Source organism: Martes martes (genome assembly GCF_963455335.1).
Source record: "Martes martes genome assembly, chromosome: 1".
NCBI classification, from domain to species: domain Eukaryota; kingdom Metazoa; phylum Chordata; class Mammalia; order Carnivora; family Mustelidae; genus Martes; species Martes martes.
The window spans coordinates 208497569-208520596 of NC_137888.1; the positions used below are offsets into that span (position 1 = coordinate 208497569).

At 54.9% G+C, this 23028-nt stretch overlaps 1 protein-coding gene across 6 annotated transcripts in view; it reads right to left on the bottom strand.

The window, feature by feature from the left end:
• Window positions 1–23028, bottom strand: part of NFIX (nuclear factor I X) — a gene marked incomplete at its 5' end in the record, with an annotated part of 69313 nt that overhangs the window by 43439 nt on the left and 2846 nt on the right. The window lies entirely within an intron of this gene.

Here is a 23028-nt window from a genome sequence, read left to right on the forward strand (position 1 = left end):
TCGAGGGTGACCACAGAACTTTACAGGAGAGCATATTTCCCCTCCTCGGTATACACTCAAGAGCATCAGAAACATATGTCCACGTAAACTCCTTGTACCCCCATGTTCACGGCGGCACTGTCCACAGTCGCCCCAAAGTGGAAACAACCCAAATGTCCATCAACAGAAGAATGGATTAAAGACGGGGGTAGATCCACGGTGGGATATTATTCAGCCAGAAAAAGGAATGAAGTCCTGAGCTCCTACGACAGGATCTTCAGTGAAAGAAGTTAGGGACAAAAGGCCACACCATGTCTGATCCCTTGATAGGAAATGTCCAGAACAGGTAAACCATAGAGACGGCAAGCCGACCGGCAGTTGCCAGGGGCTGGGAGGCAGGAGCGGGGACAAATTGCTCATGGACATGGGGTTTGGGCGGGAGTGGTGAGAATGTTCTGGAACTAGACAGAGGTGGAAGCTGCACAACACTGAATGCACTAAATGCCACTGAATCGTATACTTTATTTGTTTTTAAGATTTTATTTTTATGCAACCTCTACACCCCACGCAGGGCTGGAACTCACAAGCCCTGAGGTCAAGAGCCGCACGCTCTTCCGACTGAGCCAGCCAGGCGCCCCTGAAACGGACACTTCAAAATAGTGACTTTTATTATGTGACTTATATCCCCCTCAAAAAAAACCCCCAAATCTGGAAGAGAGGGGAAGAAGCTGAATTTGGAAAGCAACAACGGTGGTGAAGAGGCAGGGATTAGAGCCACCAGAGCCGCAGTGACTTGCTTCCGCGGGTTCCCAAGCCTGGGTGGCTGGGGACAACCCCCACCGAGCCAGGCATGGAATGGACAGAAAAGGGAGGAGCAGGGAGTGTCATGAGGTCACTATGGATACTGTATCAACTGGCTGTTGGCCCAAGAGCTGGAAAAGAAGAGTTTGGAGAAATCAGTCCTGAGATGAGCGCCGGGATCAGCGGTGGGGGGCGGGGGGTGTGTGATGTGCTCGGAAGGGGCCGGGCCCCCGGGCTGCCGCTCCCTACTGCATGGCCTCCAGCAAGGTTCTTCTGTCCACGGGGCTCCCAGGCATAACTCGGGGCTTAGAACAGCGCGTAGTTCATGGCACTGTCGTGGGCTTCAGTGAGCTGGGGCTCAGTGACACTGACAGCATCACCAATTATGAGGAGAGGAGAGGAGAGTGGGCAGACTCCGGGGAAACCAACCTTTACAAGGCAGATGGAGCCCGAGAACCTGGGCAAGGTAGCTGGAAAGAAAGGAGGCTGCCTGCCGCAGGGCAGAGAGGGGGCCGGTCTTACTATGGGTCCGGGGACCAACCAGACCACAGGCAACTGCAGATGGAAAGCCAGGCCTGGGAGAACAGGCCAAGTGGCAAGTTGTTGGGTCCTTGACCAAGGCACATGGGATGTGTGGGCAGCAAAGCTCTCGCCCCCAGAGCCTCCTGATCCCATGCTTCTACCCTCCCTGCCTGGCGCAACAGCCTTGCCCATGGTGCTGGGCCCCGGAGCTCAACACATGGCACCACTCTATGGTTTCTGGCACCGAAGAGGAATTTATTTCCTGGACGAAGCAGCCAAAATCGTTCTGCACCTTTGTTGGCGAGCATGGTGCAGTCGGAGCCGACATTTTCTAACGGGGCCGGGGAAGAGCAACTCAAAATGGATTCAGGAGGGCGTCAGCTGAGGAGCAGCTGAAAGCGGGAGAGTTTTCCGTGGTCTGGAAGGCTGATGGCGGGAAAACGGATGGGGCCGAGGCTGTAACGTCAAGTACACCAGGGCTTTTAGTGAGTTTGCTCTAAGTCAAATCCTGGGATACGCAAGCCACCTGAAGCTTAAAAGGGGCCAACCTACAGCAACAAGAAGTCTTAGTTTAAAAAAAAAAATAAAATAAAAAATAAAAGCAGACCAGGGGGGCTGGCTACCCCAGTCGGGAGAGCATGCGACTCTCAGTCTCAGGGCCGTGAGTTTGAGCCTCGAGCTAGGGGTGGAGGTTACTTGAAAAAAATTTTTAAATCAATCAATCAATTAATTAACTTTAAAAAACAAACAGACAAAAAGAACCCAGGGAATAGCTCTGTAGACAAGTACCTAAGAGAGAGCCTCCTGTCCAGGGAAAAACAGGCTCCCATTTATGGGTGGAAGACCGCCATGGTTCTGGAGAATCTAAAGTGACCGGCTAAGCCTGGGCAGGAGGGATAGCTCCCCTCGTGGCCCATCTCTCAGGGCCTCAGAGTGCCGGCTCCCTGGATTTACAGGCCCACTGTCCCACCCCAACTCTCTGAACAGCCAGCCCAGAACCATGGGGGTACAGCGGCCTCTTCTCGGCCGTTCTCCCTGGCCTTTAAAGGGCTTGGGCCTCGGGCCCTCTCCTGATGAGGGCTCGCGATGTAGGCCAAGGCAATGTCCCAGAAGGAAGAGAACCAACACCCCCAGAGGCCATCCCTCTCCTCTCTCCTCCTTCCTTCCCTTCCCTTCCCTTTCTCTCTGCTCTTGACATTCACACGCACGGAGACGTGCACAGACACAAAAAGACGCTCTAGTGCACAGGGATCCGTGTAGAATTAATGCCTCACAGCCTATTTACAGACATTTTACCAAACAAAACATCAACTCCCAATGTTTGACAGGAAGCCCCTCCCCTCTTGTCAGGAGCGATCCCTCCTAAAGGGGGTTCCCAGAGATGAGCAGCAAAAACCCCAGGAAGGGGAGAGGGAAGAAAAGAGCGATTACGAGACGGGAGAAGGTAAAATTATAAGGTTGGAGCTGTCAAGGCAAAAGAAGGAGGGGGGATAGGCAAAGTGACTCCACTATTAGAGACTCGGTGTGAAACACAGAATTCACAACAGCCGAAAATCTTGGCGCTTTGTCTGCGGAATAACAGAGACTCGGCGGTCTGAGGGCTGAGAGGCGTCAGAAGCCGCCCCGCACACAGCCCGGCCTGCTCACAAGCAGCGCACATCCCCTAAGACATATAGGACTGAGTAGCGCCCACACCCCTGGGGCCACCCCCCGCAGGCCACTTCCTACTGTGCCTCTATCCGACCATCCTGTCCTCTCTCCCAAGGAGCACCTTGGAGGAGACCAAAGTTGGAAAGGAAAAGTGGAAACTGAAGTGGAAAGGGGGCAGCAGTGTCCCCATCATGGACAGGAATGAATGGTGGAGGCAGGCTTCCTGGGCCCATCCAGAAAGGAACGAACTTGGGTTTACTGGTCGTGCCTCTGCCTGCTCTGCTCTGTGCCTCAGAGGACCAGATGTGCATTCTGGAGAAGCCAGGGTGTGCCTGGTGTCCCTGCAGGGGAGCAGGAGGGCACAAAGCCCTTCCCATCCCTGCATGCCCTCCTCCCGACTCCCCCCACCCAGAGAGGCCTGTCAGGCTCCAATGGCAGGAAAAGGTCTGAGTCCCTCATGCCCAGGCGCCTCGGCGGGCAATGAGGACAAGAGCAGGGGGGCAGTGAGAAAGGACAAGTGTCCCACTCCATGTCCAGCTCTTGCTGCCAGAAAAGGGAGGGAGGGGAATGGACAGAAATGTCCACAGCCTGTGGTCCCTGACACCCACCAGGGGTCAACACACTGGGGTTGCTGGCATGGGTTGCCTGTTCTCTCCCACTCCCGCCCAGGGACAGACTTGCTGAAGTCTCCAATCCTAGCACCAGGGAGTCCTCCGGGCCTTCCTCTGGTCTGACTTGCCCACTGCCATCCCTTTCCTTTGCTCCGTCCAGGGTTCCCCACCCTGACACCTCTGACATCGGGACAGGATCGTTCTCTGCTGTGGGGGGGCCGTACTGTTCATTATAGGACAGTTAGCAGCATCTCTGGCCTCAGCCCACTAGATGCCAGTAGTGACACTCCCCCTAGTAGTGATGACCAAAAATGTCTCCAGACATTGCCAGAAGTCCCCTGGGGACAGAATCTTTTACACACACACACACACACCCCTGAGAGCCTCTGTGCTCTACGATCACCTGCGTCCTCTCCCAGAAGCAGGTCACACACGGCTCCGGGCTGGCACAGACCAAGTGCTTCTGTGTGTCCACACGAATCAATGGGGGGCTGGTGGCTGCAGAGTCCCTTCGGAAGAGAGCCACCGCCCTATCCGGACAAGTGTCTATACCCGCAAAGGCCTGTGCCTTTGGGCATAGGGCCGTGGAGGTCAGGGTGCCTGGGGGCCCTCCCCGTCCTCAGCCCTGCTGACCTCCCCTGTCATGCCAGCACCCACAGTGGGAACTTAGCCCCCGCCCCCCAAACCTGCCCAGCTCCCGGGAAGGGCTGTTGTCCCTGTGCCATATCAAAACATGGGGCTTTTAATAGCAGCTTCCTGTAGGGCTGGACCCCCCCCACCCCTCGCCTCTCACTCAGCCCTGCTCCTGACGGTGCAGCCACAGCGCCCTGTAATTAGGGCAATTGTAATCTCTTTTACTAACAGGTAGATTAATAGCAAGGCAGGTTCACAAAGAGCCCTAGAAAGGAGCTGCTCACTGCGGAGCAGGCAGGGAAGGGCCTGACGCTTTGTGGCAAGTGCACTTCACGGCCCGCGTGCTCCATCTGAAGCGGCTCTGGGCCTGGAGTCTGCTGGCTGTGCCCCTGGGCGACCCGGGTACTCACTGGGTGACGGGGGCGGGGTGGGGGGTGGGCCAGGGAACTGCACTCTCCTTGGGCTTCTGTGGCCTCATGGGAGCACCAACAGTTGGAATCCAGTGACCCTCTAAGTTTCCCCTTCTGTCCCAAGGGTGTGATTCGCACTGACTTTTACACACACACACTCCAACCCACGCTCATACACAGACACCCACCTCCTGACGCTCAGACACACACGCGCAGACACTCACAGGGTAACACATGCTGCACACTCGCAGCGGAAAAGAACGGACGAAGTTTCATAAACACGCATCCCACCCACGATGGCACGGCCAAGGGCCCCGGAGGCAAAGGATGCCTGGCACTGCCACACGCAGCTGCCGCCGCAAGAAGAGGAGGGAAGAAAGGCTTCGGGGGACGGGCCTCTCCCTGTCCACGGCTCTCTCCACCGCTGCACCACACAGGCCTCCTGCTGGGCCTCAGGGGTCGCGGGGCAGCCCCAACCTCGCGGTGCGGGGGGACAGTCAGGCTCTCGGCAAGATGGAGCACCGAGCAGAAGGGCTGGGGGACAAGAGGTCTGAGATGCTGTAGCCTCGATGGACCAAAGAGATGTGGACAGTGACACAAGGCCTGCGTTCAAGGTGAGTGAACATGCGTGCATGCACCCACAGACTCGAGGGGGACGGAGCCCGAGGGGAGCACGCTCACACACACATGCCCCTGGAGACTCGCAGGAGGAGACTGTCCTGGCTCCGGGGTAGGGCACAGGGGGCTGTGTGTCCCAGCCTGCGTGGGGGGGGGGGTGCCACCTCGGGGCACAGGATGGATGTGTTTGAGTGTGTCCCTAGCCCAGAGTGAGGGACTCGCCCTCCCTTGGCCTCCCGTTCAGTCGCAGGAGGAATGCGTCTCCCCAGGCAGGCCCGGCTCCTGGCAGCCAACGGCGGGGCCGGCCTCAGTGGTCAGCAGCAGCTGCGTCCTCGCAAGCTCTCACGGCTTGCACCTCGGCAGTGGCACAGGGAGGCGGCTGCCACACAGATGCTGTGGCCCACACCTGCTTACTGTCAGGCAGCCCCGGGGCTCCCAAGGGAACGGACATCGCCATGCCAGAGCTCTGAGGACCCCTACCCGCCAGCAGTGCTAACAGAGAGAGGCCTAGAGTGATGTCCAAGATTAGCTCTTACAGTGGACAACAGCATGTGTCCTTTGGGGATAGGAGAGCTGATGCAACACACATCCATCGGTCGGGAGGGCATGCCAGTCTTGATCTTGGGGCTGTGAGTTCGAGCCTCACGCTGCAGGGTAAATTGTACTTCAGTTTGTTTTGTTTTGTTTTTAAGGGGCAGCCTGATGTAATATGTACATGAAGTGTGTGTGATGTGTGTAAATGACGGGAGTGTCTTTCTGGGGCTCTGGGTAGCATGAACAGGGTACAGCTGAGGATGTGGACAGAAAAACCGTCCCGCGTCGTCTGCAGGAGCCAGATTTCCAGGCGGCAATTTAACAACCCATATGAAGCATCTTCAGAAGAGTGTGCACCTTTGCCTGGTGACTCAGCTGCCAGCAAGTCTTGTCTGAAGGTCAGACACAGAGCTACCGAGCTCGGTGCATCAGGGTGTCCACCCCAGCAGAATGCACGACATACGGGCTTCTTCCCAGAGAAGGGAGGGCATCAACTCTGGCATGCTGAAGTCTCAGGCAGCCATTTAAAAGGCACATTTCTATTTTTTTTTTAAGTTCTATTTATTTAAGTAATTTCTATATCCCACGTGGGGCTTGAACTCACTCCCCCGAGATCAAGAGTCAGGCTCTTCCGACTAAGCCAGCCAGGCACCCCTGTATTTTTTTTTTTAAATAAGCATCTATTTCATTAATAACAAAAGGTAATTTCATTTACTTGTTTATTTATTTAGAGAGCGAGAGTGAGTGGGGGTGGGGGCAGAGGGAGAGAGAGAATCCCAAGCAGGCTCCATGCCCAGCACAAAGCCTGACGTAGAGCTCAGTCTCATGACCTTGAGATCATGACCTGAACCAAAATTGAGAGTCACTTAACCAAATAAGCCTCCCAGGTGCCCCAAAGAAGGTAGTTTCTCATTTCCAAAATGAAAAGGGAATAGAAGTCATTAGAAATGTTGAAAATTAGGGAAAATGCAGCTAAGAAAAGATGCTAAACCACCAAAATTTAGTTTTCGAAAAATTGTAATGGGGTAGCATACACGGTGGTGTTAAATTTTAAAAGCAGCACCCGGAACTGTTTGTATCAAAAACTCCAAATTTTAAAGAATTAAATATGTGCATGAATAGGTGCAAAAAATGCAACAAAAAGTGGTATTTAAGTCGCAGAATGTTGACTTTTTACTGACCTCCCCCCGACTTCATGCTTATCTGGTGTTTTTATGATGAATGTGCACTAGTCTTATAATCAGAAAAATACCTGTTTTTAAAACAGAAGACAGATGAGCAACGGCGCACCTGCGACCATTGCCTCATCGAAGACGAACAGCATGAGGCCACGGGAAACCACAGCCCCGTGGGTCCATCGGGATTCACGCGGACCTTTCCCGCTCAAGTGGACTCTACGCCAAATGACACAGAGCAAGGAGGAGGGTGACAGCCCCAAAGCACAGTCACGCTGCAGCAGGCCACGCTCCTGCAACTGGGCACTGGGGCCGCTCTCCTACTGGACCCAGGGGACTTTGGAAAGGAAACTGGCCTCCAAGAAAGTAACAGGCGGGCACGTGGGGCCGGAGAAAGCAGGTTCACGGCCAGGGAGGAGGAGGCTGGCTAGAGGAGCTTAAGGTGGAAAGGGAGAGAGAGCTGGGAGCCACCTCAAAAACTAATGAGACCGACTCTGAGGTCTGAGATAAGCAAAGGGGCAGCAGCGGCCAGAACAGACTTCGGGATCGGCTCAGAAAAGTGACCGTGCGTGTGCCAGTGTGTGAGAAACACACTGTTCACAGTCCTTTAATAATTTATTAAGAACCACACGCAGCCACCAGAGCCCGGTGCACGTGTACCAGCTGGGGGACAGCAGCCATCTTGGACGGGGGAGGCCAGGGCCAGAGGGGTCTCCAGGAAAGAGAGGCCTGGAGAGCCAGCCATGAGTCTGCACCCACACAAGAGGACTGGAGGCAGGGGCTTCTGAGGAAAGAAGAGGCCGCAGGGTCGGGGGGGGGTGCCTCAGAGCCAGAGGCAAACCGTCCCGATGTCTGATGCTCCTGCAAAAGGCTTGGGGCTGCAGCCGGCCCGCGGGTGCTGCGGGGCACCTACTAGGTTAGCCGGTGGGAAGGATCCCAACGGGGGAGGAGGTCCCGTCACGGGTGAGCTCGGCAGCCCCGCCGGCTGTCTCTGGAGAGGACGTGGGCTCTGGGGACCACGCACCCCTTCCGTCTCGCAGGGCTGGCCAGAGAGACAAGAGCAAAGGCCTGGGAGTGGGGGCAGGGTGAACCAGGGCCAGTGGCCCACCCCGTGGTGGCCCCTGTAACAAAGGGCCAGCAGAAGGAGGGGGCCAGGAGGAGGGCTGCTCTTTCCTTATCTTCCTGACACCGCAACAGCCATAAAGCAGAAAAAGACATTTTCTTTTTGAGAAACGAAGTCTGTTTCACCCCATTAACCCACAGCTTCTCACTTGCCTGCCACATTCCTTCCAGCCCTCCAGAAGCTTCTGCCACTCCTCATCTGTCAGAATTCTCCCCTCCTGATACCTACTCGGCACACGGGCCACTCTCCCCTGCCTTCACTCCCTTCCTTCATCAGCCCTTTTTCTAATTTTTACGCCATTCCGCGCCTTTGTGTCATTTCAGGGATGGGCGCAGGATGCTTCCCAGCTGAAGGTAATTCGATATTCAAAATGGGTTTTGGGGTTGTACAAGACTATACGCTGGGCAAGAGACAGATGCGAAGGCAGATAAAACACAGCCCTAGTTCCAAGATTCCAGAAGCAGAAAAACCTATACAATTAAGTGCAAGTGTCACAGGGAAACAAAACTACCTAGCCACCAGCCGAGCCCCGGGGTCGAACTTGGGTTCAAACGGGGCCTCGCCTGGCTGACTGTTCACTTCTGCCGCAGACTCTCCAGAGGAGCCTGTCTCCTAATGAGACAGAAAGGCAGGACTCGCCGCCTTGGGATCATGCAGCCTCTCCCAGAGAGGGTGTGCCAAGGAGGCCAACACATGCCTCTGCCCACAGTCCACAAACCAGCGAGTGGGGCTCTGGCACACCAGGGGCATCCCTGCAGCCAGAGCTCTTTGTTGGAAAGGAACACAATTCGAGAGACCTTGCCAAGCCAGGCTGGCATCTGAGTAATTATATTAATGAATCTCTGAGTTAAAAAATCTAATATTAAATGGTGGCTCCGGGACCATCATCCTCAGTTACCGACCCACGTGGCCGAACAGTCCTGGGCAGCAGCATGGCTTAAACAGACCATGCGTGTGCATGTGTGTCTGTGTGCGTGTGTGTCTGTGTATGTGTGTTGTTTAATTTAAAAGAAGTGCTTGTATTTGAAACTGTGCCCAGAGATCTGTGTGCCGGGCCCACTTTATAAACCACAATACCATAAATAAGTGAGAGAAATCTGGTCCATCCTCAGGGCAGGGGCCTCTCATTTGGCCATACTCTCGGGCTGGCAATACCCTGAGGGTTACTAGTCCGCAGAGCAGCGGCCTTTGTGTTGGAAGCCAGCGCTGCTCCCCACAGAGTTCCCCGTGGCGCTGTAGGCAGGGCCTTGCTTGCAGACTTCTGGGCCCTGCCTCCCCAGTCCACGCTCGCTAGCTATCTCGATCCCGAGTCCAACTCAAAAGTTGAGCTCCACACACACGACGGGCAGCCTGCACCCAGCCGATCCTCCGGTTCTGGCCAACTACCCGGTGCAGAGCAGACCAACAAGCCACGATACCGGCCATCGTCTGTGGGCCCCCCCCCCAGCAGAAACAATGACCCAAGTGGCCACACTATGCGTGTGGTCAGGGCCAGAGGGCACCAAGTAGACTACAGCCACGCGGTCGACTCAACAGGCATTAAATACAGGTGAGAAGAAGGTGCTTTGCTCCCCTGATTACCTTTCCCGTGCGCATGCAAAATGTAATCTGCTACAAGTGACATCGGGGAAACCCGATTTCTGTGACCTCCATGTGTCGGCAGAGGCTATAGCTCCCTCATCCTGTTCCACCGGTAAAGTCTCTTCTGAGTGGCAGAGTCCTGCCCTAGTGGCTGGGCCTGGGAGTGGGCTTCTGAGTTCTGGACCCGGGACACTTGGGGGACCCGTTGGGCCGGCAGCCACAGCCACTTGCTCAGGTCTGCACAGGAAGTGCTTGCCTGGAAGGTGAGGGAAGCAGGCAAGCTTTGCCTCTTGGAAACTCCTTGATAGGCAATAAGGAATTACTGTTTAATGATTTCTCCATTATTATTATTTTGTAATAACAGTCAAAAGATCCACAGGGGCACCTGGGTGGCTCAGCGGGTTGAGCCTCTGCCTTCGGCTCGGGTCATGGTCCCGGGGTCCTGGGATGGAGCCCTGCTTCGGGCTCTCTGCTCAGCGGGGAGCCTGCTTCCCTTCCTCTCTCTGCCTGCCTCTCTGCCTGCTTGTGATCTCTGTCTGTCAAATAAATAAAATCTTAAAAAAAAAGGGGGGGGGCGCCTGGGTGGCTCAGTGGGTTAAGCCTCTGCCTTTGGCTCAGGTCATGATCTCAGGGTCCTGGGATCGAGCCCCGCATCAGGCTCTCTGCTCAGTGGGGAGCCTGCTTCCCCCTCTCTCTCTGCCTCTCTGCCTACTTGTGGTCTCTGTCTGTCAAATAAATAAATAAAATCTTTTAAAAAAAAAATCCACACCAGCACCAGGCTGCCTAGTAAGGCCTTACACTCAACATGGTCTCAGCTGCACAAGCCTCTGAGCTTTGAGGGGGAAAGACCCTCTCAGAAGCCTCATGATTCCCTAGAAAAAGTCTCCCAGCCCTAGAGCCCTACACATAACCAAGCAAAGCACAGGAAATAGAGCTGCAAGAAATGCAGAGCGGAGGAGGGGGTGGGGGGGGGTGGGGGGTGGGGAAGTGCCCTCTCCGCTGCCAGAGGCAAGGGCTCTCTTGAGGAGAGGCACAGAAGCTCTGCTTACCCTCTCCCTCACCCCCCGTGTCCCCAGGCAGGGCTTCTCGGCCTCACCACCTAGTGATGTTTGAGCCAGACGATTCCTTGTTGAGGGACTATCCTGGGCATGGGCCTCCACTCACTAGATGCCAACAGCATCCTCTCCCGGGTGTGCGAACCAAGTGTCTATAGACATTGCCAAATGTTCCCCGGAGGTCAAAGTCACCCCTGGTTGAAAACCACTGTTCTAGGGTGACCAGCCATCCTGGCATGCCAAGGACAGAGGGATTTCCTGGGACAGTGGACTTTTAGAGCTGAAACCAGAAAACTACTGGTCATATTGTGACAACTTGGTCACCCACCCTTCCTTCCTCCCAACTAACCTCCATCCTGCCACCTGCCAACAAACGGATTTCTTCCTCGGGAATGTGAAGAACACCTCTTCACCACCCAACAGGAAACTATGTCTCATACACCAAAATAGAGGACATCCCACCCCATAGCTTCTTCTGGGGCCAAAATATTATCCTCGTCTCCTGTGTCTTCCTAGGCGCCAACTCCCAGTGCCATGACTTCCAAAAGGCTCTCTGAGACGTGCTCCAAATTGCTCACATATTTCTTATATTACTAAGGCCAGAATTGGCCTAAAACCTCTAGTAGGGGAAGCTGTCCCGCCCTGGGAAGGACATGACTGGGGTGCAGGGTTCTGGTTTGCCCATGTTCAGCTCCCCTTAAGCTGGTGGCCCCAGAGCCATGAAGAGGTCACCGGGAACAGGGAAGAATGGAGAGAGACCATGGGCTCCCCCGTTCTCCCTAACAGGCAGCTGAGTCTCTCACAACCTGCTACACACGAGGAGGGACCCTGTGACCCTCTAAAGAAGAGATGAAAGAAAATGGAGTTTCTTGCCCCGGCACTGGTTGAACACCTAAGGGTAGATGGCCTGTCCTCACCCCATGGACCCCACCCTGCTCAGCCCCAGGCACAGTAACCACTCCCCCCCAACCCAGCTTTCTAACCATTTGCCTCCTCCCTTTAAAGGCCTCTCTTTACTTGGTCCCCCAGGGAGCGTTCTCATTACTATGGAAACAGTGATGTCATGTGGCCGGGTGGGGCTGCAGGTCCCTCCCACCACCTCCTAAGTAGGTACCCTGCCTGCCTACGTCACCACTCAGAAATTTATAGCCCAGCGCCGGGTATTTATAAGGTGGCTCTGGTGTGACCACAGATTCAGTGCAGGGCTGGCAGCTATTTATAGTCAGAGAATATACACTTATTACACACACACACACACACACACACACACACCCCGTATTCTGGGCCACGTGTTATATAACTGCCATTATGCAATAACACCCATTATATAATAATTATGCGCTAATGGGGATATAATCTGCAGGCATAATAAGGACACACTCCTCAAAGGCTGCACTCAGTCAGCCTCCTGCAGGCCGCCTCCAGGGATCTCCTGATCTCTCGCATTTACTCCGCCCACTCCAGAAGAGTCACCAGGTGTCACCCTACTCCCGGCTGTCATCTGCAGCTTCCCCTAGACCAGCTGACCCAGCCGCAAAGCTCTCTCCAGATTTCCTTCTCCCAGTCTTATCCGTGCCCCTGGCCTGGAGGGAACACTCTTCTTTCTGCCATAGTTTTAAGCCCGACACAAAGAATTATGATGTGATAAATCCTGGAAGGCTGAGGCACACTTCACCCCCCCCCCATTTTTAAAAAAGATTTTATTTATTTATTTATTTATTTGAGAGAGAGCGCGAGAGAGCGAAAGAGTGAGAGAGAGAGAGCGCACAAGCCGGCAGGGGTGGGGAGAGCAGAGGGAGAAGCAGACTCCCCGCCGAGCAGGGAGCCTGACCCAGGACTCAGTCCCTGGACTCCAGGATCATGACCGGAGCAGAAGGCAGATGCTTAACTGACTGAGCCACCCAGGCGCCCCCACCCCCCCATTTTAAGAAAGGAAAAAATCAGCAGCCGCCTGCGACCCTGGAAGGAGCCTGTAGGGTCTAGAAAAGCCTCTAGTATGCCAGGCTAGTTGACGAAGAGTCTACCCCACGCAGAGGTTCACTCTGGCCCTCCAGGAAAGAGCTGGGAAGCTGGCTCCAAACAGGGGAGGCTGGGGCCAAGCAGGGCACAGCCAAGCAGGCCACTTCTCAACAGCCCCTCCTCCCCTCAGTGCCCCTGCCACACCCCCACTCCCATGGTGGCTGAGCCTTTGGCGGGGGTCTCAGCACAGGCTGGGGCTCAGGCCCTGAATTCCACCATCCGGGTTACACATCTGATAGAATTCCCCCCCCCCCACAACAGGATCTTGGCTGCTCAGACACTAACGCACACTCTGCTGGTCACTCAGCTCCCAGAAAGGACAAGCAGAAACTGTCACCTCAGGGGGAAAAGAGGTCAGGGACATTGGCTCCACACCTAGGGTGACGGGAGACACGGGTGGAATGGGCAGGGAGTAGGAAAAGTCAAGACCGGAGTGGCACTGCATGGACCCGATTCAATTAACCCAAACATGCCACTGGCTCTTAAAATAGTCATCTCCATATTTAAGTTATTTGATCTACGAATTGATAAAAAAAAAAAAAATTAGAAGAGCCTACACAGATCACGGAAGTGAGTTTCCCTCTGGCGCAGGAGGGTTGTTTGGGGAGCTTGTCTGTCTCTTTCATTTCTCTATTGTTTGAATTTTTTTTTTTTTAAAGAGTGTGTTTTACTACCGCAATAAAAAAAAAAATCGAATACATCATTTAAAAAGAGTAGCGCGGAGGCTCAGGTGACACTTCTGGTCTCTGCATCCCACGTTGCAGAAACGAATGCCTGCTGTTCTTCGGGGTCTGGGATGGCCCCGACAGTGTCGCTAGCTTGTCACAAAGGCCTGGGTCCGCCGGATAGCAGACCCCCTGCTCTAGTCCCCAGATCAGCACCCCCAGGACACAGACCACGACGCAAGATACTAGGAGGAACATTCCGTAGGACACTCCTAGACGGGCTCCTGATTCTTACAAGCGAGAGGAGCCCCCCAGGCTGCTTGAGCCCAGGCTCCTGCTGCCCAGGAAGGGAAAATGGCATACCACATGCAGAACAGAGGGGGCTCAGAGGTTCCGTTGTCACGAGACTGAGAGGAGAGGCAAGAAGTAAATGCGGGCAAAGTTCTGAATCCCTCTGTTTCTTCCAGGCCAGAGGCTCTCAGCTGGGGCAATTCTCTCCCCATGGAAATGTCTGGAGCTATTTTGGTCGTCGCACCTGGGGTGGGGTGCTGCAACTGACATCCAGCAGGTGGAGGCCAGAGATGTTGTTAACCACCCCACAGGGCCCAGGACTGTCTCCACGATGGAATGGTCTGGCCGGAAAGCCAGCAGTGCCGTGGCTGGGAGACTCGGCTCTACGGGAGCTGTTGTCGGTGGCTGAGAGGGTATGTCCCCGTCTCACTGGCCACAGAAACAGGAATATGTCTAGCGGGCGCCAGCCTCTCCCTGCAACCCCACCCCTCCACATGCTGGGAGAGTGTTTATGTACACAGACCTAAAGTTTTCAAACTTTAAGGAAGAGGTAAGGTGAGAGTTTACGTGAGGGAGCATCAAAGACAATGGAGAGAAGATTACTGCAAACGTCCAGCACTCATCTGGTTAATTAGGATAATTACATCCATTTTTATTTCAAAGATCGATTCCAAGCAGACTCCCAGGAAAACGGCGTGACAGAGCAAGGATCAGGGATCCCAAGATCCAGCCGAGCTGCCTGGCCCCAGGCCTGGACTTTCTGCCCACTCTACCTCCCCTGCCCCGCACTCCAGGGAGGGGTGCCAAGAAGCCGAGCTGGCCACTGCAGGGTGGAGACATCCAGTGGACCCAACCCGACCCATATCATGCTGCCTCTCAGGTCGGGGGCAGGGGGCCAGCTGCTGGGGAGGCCAGTGTCAAGGACAGGCCAGGTGCCCGATCACTGTCTCCACCCCACGTGCTCAGCAGCTGGGGGAGCCCTTGAGCCGAGCCACAGGCTAGGCTCCAGCCCCACGGTCTCAGCTCCTAGAGAGCAAGGGAGACCATGGGGACCCACACAGCTTTCTCCTGTGAGACTGTGCCAAGGCCAGCAATCCCCATGAAGTTCAAGGAGCAGTAAGGTCCACAGGTGGAAGTGCTCAGTGACCTGGATCCTGGGGTCCTTCTACCGGAAACTCATCGCGTGATCTGAGTGCCGCGACACCTCTGTACTTGGGTTCCCATCTCCGTACGGGCCCAGGGATAATAATTCCTGCCCTGCCTATATCACTCAACCATTGTGAGAAGGGACTCAGCTACTGGCTGCTGAAAAGGCTCAGCCAGCTGACAAAAATGAGCTAATTCCTCACTGTCTTTCAAGGTGTGGTTCAGACAGGTCATCTTCCAGGAAGACTCCCAGGCCCCCCGGATCTGATTCACAGATCCCCCCCTGCACACGGAGACTGCTGTGTGTCACCTGAGCACAAACACATTCAGCCAGGAGCACGGATTTAAAACTAGAGTCGGTGTGAGAATCTGGGTGGTTAACACACACAGACAGGACTCAGCATGGTGCCGTAGTCACAACTGGGCCTTTGATGGAAAAAACGGAATTAAAGCAGGGAAGGGAGAGCAGGGGTGTGCCCCTTCCTCCACTGGACAGGGAACAAGAAGTTGTGGGAGCCTGAACGAATGGATGCCCCTTAAGTTACTGGATGTCCCCCGGATAACAGCGAACAATGGTCCTGACCTGGGGCAGCAGCCTGCCAGGCCACCATTAAGACATCAAAAGTGAAGACAAGAGCCAGAACACCCCCTTACACACACACACACACACACACACACACACACCAACAGTGGCCGGTGGGGGGACAAGTCACTTGGGAAACAAGCCCACAAAGAGCAACCCCAAAATATTTTTTTAATCCCCAAAGGGCCAGAAAATCAGTTAGTAGATATCCATCCGACAGAGTAAAAAACACAGGCACCCAGGAGGTGAGGCCCATCCAGCCAAACCTCCCCGCCGGAGCGCAGAGCAGCCCCTCCGCCTGCTGGGACCCTCTTCTAATGCCAGCAACCCCTCGGCTCAAACATGCTTAAAATGGCGACGGCGGCCTGTGGGGCCGGCGTTTGTCGTGCTGTTTTCCACGGTGCCCTTGGTGCCAAGAAAAACCTATCATCAGAAATGCCATCAGCTATATTTATCTATCTCTCAGCCCCCCAGCCTCCTCCTCCCGTCTGCCAACCAGGCCCCGCGGAGCCCCCTCACCCAGTGGGCACGCTTCCCCGTTGCTGACGCCCGTGACCACCTGCCCAAGCCTCACTCTCCAGCGTTCCCTTCCCGAGCCGTGGCACTGAGGCCTCCACACAGACACAGCAACCGACGGGCCGCCCCTCTCCTTACCGCAGGCTGGGACGCACCCACGTGTGCTGCAAGCAGGCACCCCGACAGGCACCGGTCCTGGTGTCTCTAGTCCCAAACCACTGGCGAGGGCAGCCCTCTGTCTCCTTTCAGCCTCAGCTCCCTGTCCTCAAAGTCCTCCAGGAGCCGGGGGCCGTGTCCTCTGGGAGGGGCACCATGGCTGCAGCGTCTCACAAACCAGCCATCGTGGAGAGACAAGAGGTACGGGGTGGGGTCTGGAGCGGGGGGCGGGGGGGAAGTGAGAGAGCCAGCCTGGGAGGACAGGGGCTTGTCTCAGGCCAGTAGGCTACAGGACGCCAAGCTGCTGGGTAGACGTGTCACCCCTCCATTTCATTCCCTGACGGAGAGCAGGGAGACCCAGCCTGTATTTGAAGATACTTAGAATCTCCAAGGAATGTGCATGCTAGAAGGATCCCCATTCCCTTCCCATCCAAGGGAGAAACGGCCTAATCTGGGACACTAAAGGGAAAACGGCAAAGACAAGGTTCAGGACTACTCAAATCCCACAGCTGTGCCAAGGCCTCTACTAGGGACATACAGGATGTACGGGGCCAACACAGGACTGTCCCTTGGTGCCAGGCATGTCAGACCTTTCCCTACCCAAGCAGCAGGCTCTAACCTGACCCTTCCCACCCTGGGGCCTAGCACTGAATGTCTGAAGGTGAACCAACGACCATATCCTAACCCCCCACACCTCCCCCTCTTGCTTCGTGGGGGCAGCCCCCACTTCCCTCGTCAGCCCTCTCCACAGAAGACCGCCCATCGCCGCCAAGCCCCCAACTCAGGAAGGAGTTCCAGGGAACGGACCCCTCTGAGAATGAAGCAACCCAAATAAAAATTTTAAAACCCAGAAGCTCTTTCTCTCCAGCCCCCTCCCCCTCCACTGGCAAATGAAAACAAACAAGAAATCAAAGAGGCCTTTTGTGCGAGCACCGCGCTGACACGGCTGGGGCCTTTGAAAGGACTTCTGAATCGGACACTGAAGGATAAAATAACTGAAGCGTGGCAGCTCCTGAGACAGGGGTGGGGGGTGGGACCGATGGGGCAAAGAGAGAAAGGGGTGGGGAGGGAGCCACCCTCTCTTCCTTGGGCAGAAAAGGGGATGCTCAGCTGGGCCCTCTCTGCGCAGCTGCTGCAGGACACCAGAACAGAGGGGGACCGTGGCACTGCCCTCCGCCCCTCTGGCCCACCCTTCCCCAGCGCCCCAGGTCTCTGCAACACTAGAAAGTGGCAGAGATGAGCCCTGCCTCCCTCTTCACGGCCCCTGGTGAAGACTTAGCGGGTCTTCCCTCCCCTCCAGCATGGATCACTGCACATTCACGCCCACGGGACAGCGCCTTCTAGAAGTCATCATGAGGCCCTCAACGCAAAACCTGCCAGCTGCAAGCAGGAGACTCACTCTTAGAAGGGCCTCGCTCACAGTAGGTTCACCAAGTGCGGATTTCATGAATAAAGGAAATTCGACCACCCTGTGGCAGTGCCAAAAAGTAAACTGAATCCTCAGGAAGTAAGTCCTTCTGGGTGTCTGAAGCCCAGCCCTCCTGCTGCAGAGTGGCCCTGTTTCCTCTGGGTGGTGGAGTACATTTGGTCACCATGCTCAGGCATCCGGGTCCCCTCCAGCTTATTCACAGCCCAAGCTCTGCCGGTTCAAGCTCAGACAAGGGTGAGCCTTTCTTCTCCCTTGAGTTATAGCTTCCAACTGAGCCAGCAGAGTGAGCACTCCACCAAGAGCCCTGTGCATCATGGCCAGTGCGGACCCCTGACCGGCTGGGCAGACAGGCTGTGGACAAAGGGGACGGGAGCAGATAGTTAAGGGAGTCCTAGAATGAGACCAAGCCAAACGACTGGGTCTGGGTATTTCTGGTCTCCTCTTTGGGGTCACATCCCCTCTTGAGGCTAGCCTGACCCCCTATCGCTCTTTCATCCCACCAAGCAAGGCATCATCATCCCCTGTCACATTAACAGAGCACAGGGGGCTTGGGTCAGCGTCACAGGTGTGCAACCCGGACAGTCACACATGCCCCATGCTTGGTTTTAATGCTATCACTGTTGTCGCACTGCAGTCCCTAAGCGTTTTGAACTAGGAGCCCCACACTTTCATTTTGCACTGGGCCCCACAAATCACGGAGCGGGAAGGCCGGGCAAATCCTGTGGCTACCATGGGATCTGATCGTGCCCGGAGTTTATGTGTTCTGTACCAAATGCTCCAGCTTAAGAGGGCCTCCAGGAAGTGGTAACCGAAATGGCAAGGGCTCGAGGAGCTGCGTCCAGTGCGGGCGGTGGGAGGGACTGGCAACGTTTGGCCTGGAGAAAGGACAGCTTCCTGGCGAGAAGGGTGGAAAGGAACCCTGAGAGCGGGCTTCGGCATCTAAGAGCCTGCCATGTTACAGAAAACTTGGCTCTCACCTTGCATCGTCCCTTACCAGAAATAAGACTGGCAGGTGAAGGTGACAGGGAGGCAGCCTTGGGCTCACGAAGTCCTGACAGCAGTGACGGCGGCCGCCGTGAGCCACGGCCTGCTCTGTGCCCTGTGCCCGTCTTTGCACGTGTTAGCTGCTTTCATCCCTTTCACCAGCCTCTGGGTTGAACATAAGAATTTTACAACCAAACTTGACCTTTGCACGACACCAACGTCTCCTCCAGGGTGTTCTAAAGGGGATCTTATGCTGGGTTAAAAGATGATCTGCAAATCTTGCTAATCTTAGGAATCTGGTTCCCGGGCCCTGCAGTCTCCGCTAGCCCTGGCACCAGATGGTGCTGCCTCAACGACGCAGACCAATGGCATTTCTGGGCCTTGAAAAAGGAGGCCGTGGGTGAGGTGGCACAGGGGCCACGCTAGGGGTCAGTCCCCCGGGGAGCGCGGCAGGTGCTCCTCTGGCCCCTCCCACGCATGGACCCCAGAGCCTCCAGATGGGCCGAACGTCCAGCAAAGACTTAGGGGCGTTGCTGGCATCGGCTGCATCTTGGCAGGGCTAACATGGCCAAATGATGCCCTCTCCCGCCAGGGAAGGACCCAGATGAGCAGTCCTCCCTCGGACCTGGAAACCAGTGCTTGCGGCAAAGCCCTGAGCTCTGACGCAGAGAGCAAAAACCAGGGGACTCCTACACCTGAGAAGGGCGACAACGTACTCGGAAGGGTTCACTTAGACAATTCGTTAGGTGCTAATCCACTTTCCGTGACAGGTTCGCTCCAGCCGTCCCAGGACCCGGAGGTGAGGAAGGAGGCAGAAACTCCTTTCAGAGCACTGCACCAACAGCCCAAGGGAGCACCGGCTGCAGAGTCCAGACAGAGAAACCCTACAGGACAAATGACCCAAGCCCTTCAATAGCAACGACCCAAAAACTGCCAGAAAAGAAACCAAGATGGAAGAGGAGGACCACCTAGAGGTTAGGAGTCTTGAAAGACCTATCGACCCATTGCACTGTCTGCACCTGATTTTTTGTTTGTTTTTAGAGCTCTAGGCCTAACATGGGGCTTGGACTCACGACCCTGAGATCAAGAGTCGCGTGCTCTGTCGACTGAGCCCGCCAGGCGCCCCTGGGTGCCCCTGGATCCCAATCCTGATCCTGACCCAGACAAACAAACAGAATTAGGAGATGATTAGGGAAATGTGAACACTGACTAGCCTGACCATACTAAAGAAACTGTTGATTATTTTTAGGTGTGACAGTGAAATCGCAGTTATGCTCTTCACAATTCCTTATCCTTAGAGATGTGCACAGATATATTTACAGCTGAAAAGCTACAATGTGGGGCACCTGGGTGGCTCAGTCCTTAAGCGTTCTGCCTTCAGCTCAGGTCATGATCCCAGCGTCCTGGGATAGAGCCCCACATCGGGCTCCCTGCTCCGAGGGAAGCCCGCTTCTCTGTCTCCTGCTTCCCCTGCCTGTATTCCCACTCTCACTTTCTCTCCCTCTGCCAGATAAATAAATAAAATCTTAAAAAAAAAAAAAAAGGAAAGAAAGGAAAGCTACAATGCTTGGATTTTCTTCTAAACAACACAGCGTGGGTGGGCAGTGGGGGTATGGATGAGTCGAGACTGGCCGTAAGTTGGCAAACTACTGGCCCTGGTGAAGGGGGTTCCTTCTACATGTGAAATTCTCCACAGTGAAAAGGCAGAGATAAAGGAAAGGGCCACCACCCTAATATCTGGACCTCACGGGCCTGCACTACCGGCCTGCCGGAGGAATCTGACAGCGAGAAGCTGCCATTTCCATTCAGTAAAGCATTTTATCATTTTCCGATTTTTTTTTTTTAATTTTTAAGCAATCTCTCCACCCAACGTGGGGCTCGAACTCACAACCCGAGATCGAAAGGCACGTGGTCTACCGACAGAGCCAGCCAGGTGCCCCAGATTTTTCTGTTTCCTAAGGCCGAAGCCTAGATCAGGGCAGGTCTGAAGATACCAGTTCACCCTCAGGGCCCTGTGGAGGGTTTGTAAAGAATTGAGCCCAATACCAGGCCAGACCAGCCATCCTTCCCCACACAAGCAGGGGCCTCCAGGACCCACGCTTCCGGCCTATCTGCGACCGCCCGCCTTCGGGCCACCTCTTTGGATGGCAGGACATCACCAGGGATACACCTCTCTTCCCCACGACACTGCTGTCCGACCCTGCTCTTCCTCAATATCCCCTCCTAAATGGGACAGACACATGGAGAGATGCCTTCCCAGCGGGAAGGCTAGCCCTCATGGAGGCCGGAACAGACTCTGGGCGGTCTTTTGGACCCCGCACACTGGGAGTGGAGCTCCCGACATCACACAGCCATGTCCTTGACTCCTTCCCCAACCACAGCTCGTCTTGAAGCTTCATGTGGGCAAAACAAGAGCACCAAGGGCCACGGATGACGACGGCACTTGGAGGTGAAGCGGCGCTTCCTAGCTTAGTACCGTGTCATACTCTCTTGCCATCAAATCCGGCACCACCAGCGCAGCCCAGACCGGGTCCTTCGGCCCAGTTTTAAGGAAAGAAAGGTACTTCCTTTAGAATCCACAGCAACTCTCGTCTGAGCCCTTACCACCCTAGACCGCCTTCCCAGGTTCCGGTGGGAGAAACAAGTGGCAGGCTGCTGAGGGCGTCGGAGTGCATGGGCATGGAGAGGGCTATGCTGTCCCATCGATGCTGTGCGGGGATTTAGCCAGAAGAAGACATCTTCTAGCAAACTGGGGTGGCCTGGGAGGAAAGCCGTGCCTGCTCCTCGCATCCTCGAGACCATCTACCCCGGGCCCACTGTGGCCCGTGCTCCAACGACTCACCCCTGCTCCTGCAGTGAGGCACGTTTGAATTAAAGCAATTCCAGCAAGAAATCCTACCTTCGTTGAAATTATCTGGAGTCCAGAGAGCAGGAGTAGGGATGAATTATTTTAAAATGTCCTCAGTTCTCCACTCAGCTTTTGTCAAGGAACTGGACCTCAGCCGGGACAGAAATGGCTGCGGCCGCATTCGATGGGGCATGAATTCTCTCATATTCCTGGGCAAATGATCTCATTATGGCTGGGGGGCGGGCGGGGATGCCTCCCTTCTCCCGACACCTGCCTGGTTAGTCCAGGAGCCAGCAGGCTGGCCACAAACCGTCTCCTTCATCACACACACTTCATCCTAACTCAGCCCCATGCTGGCAGCAGTCAAGAATCTGGCCTAAAATAAAAGAGGAAAGGGAAACAGCTCGGCTACAGGGATCTAGCTAGAGAGCAGGGCAGGGGGAAGCCAGAGAAAGATGAGTCCTGATTTCCATCTTAGAGGCCCCAGTGCTGAAGTGAGAAGGTACCGAATTCCCTCTGGAAGGTCTGCCTGACAGACACAAACTCAAGGCTCCAGGCTCCCCGGAAGCTACAGCACCACCAGGCACACACCCTCCCCACTCTGACTTGCCGTGTAGACAGAGAATGAGCGGATAACTTTTCAAATTTTTTAGTGTCTTTTCCAGAAGGAAGAAGGGTGAAGAGAGGAGAGGGCTGGCAGTTGCGCATTCTTCATGAGGGGTCACGAGAGTCACACAGGGCCAGGTGCAGGCCTAGAAAGATCCATGGAGGGGACAATGGCTTCCGGCCAGGGCAAAGGTGAGGGTGTTTGTTCGCTGCTTCCAAACAACCACCAAAGCCACCTCTCATGAGAGAGAATATGAACGAGGAGGGACAGAGGCCTCCGGCACCGCCTCTTCTTCCCTAGAGTTGTCCAGCATACAAACCCTCAGCGCTCATTCTAGTCCAGGTTCCCTTCCTGACGCAGTGCTAAAAGCTCCCCAAAATTTCACGTCTGGATTAAGTCATACCACTCCTCCCAACTTCCCAAACAGGCAAGTGAGTGACCACAGCAGAAAAGTGAGTTGCTTTTCTTTTTTATGAATGAACAGGAAGGAAGACACACACACACACACACACACACACACACACACACACACACTTGCGGGAAAGAACATTCACCAGAGTTGAAGTTAAGCCACATTCTGTTACATTTGCATAAAGAGAGAAAGGGAAACAAGGGGGAAAAAATACCGGAATGGTGGAAAGGAAACACACACACACACACACACACACACATACACAGAGAAAAAGGTTTGGTAGCCCTCTCATTACAAGTTGGTTGGGCATAATGTAAACACACTTCTGCCTTGCTTAATCACAGAGTGCCGCCCGTTTAGGTTTCAAAGGCGGCAGTAAATTGGGCGTAGCTGAGTGGAGGCTAAAAATTAACCAGCCATCTCTGTTTCAATTTGTAAGAAAACAAAAGCGGAAAGAAATTATAAAAAGGGAAAGGGTAGGGGGGGCGGTGAAAGGAACAGAGGAAGAGGACGGCACCACCCCGACCCAAAATGCTGGGTAAAACTGGAAAAGCAAAGAGGAGAACTGGAACTACTCGGGACACAAAAGGAAAAGGAAAATTTGCAGAGTTTTTGGACTGTTTGTTTCTCGCAGACCACCACAGCAACACCGCCCCTCCCCGCCATGCCTGTGCCGGGGA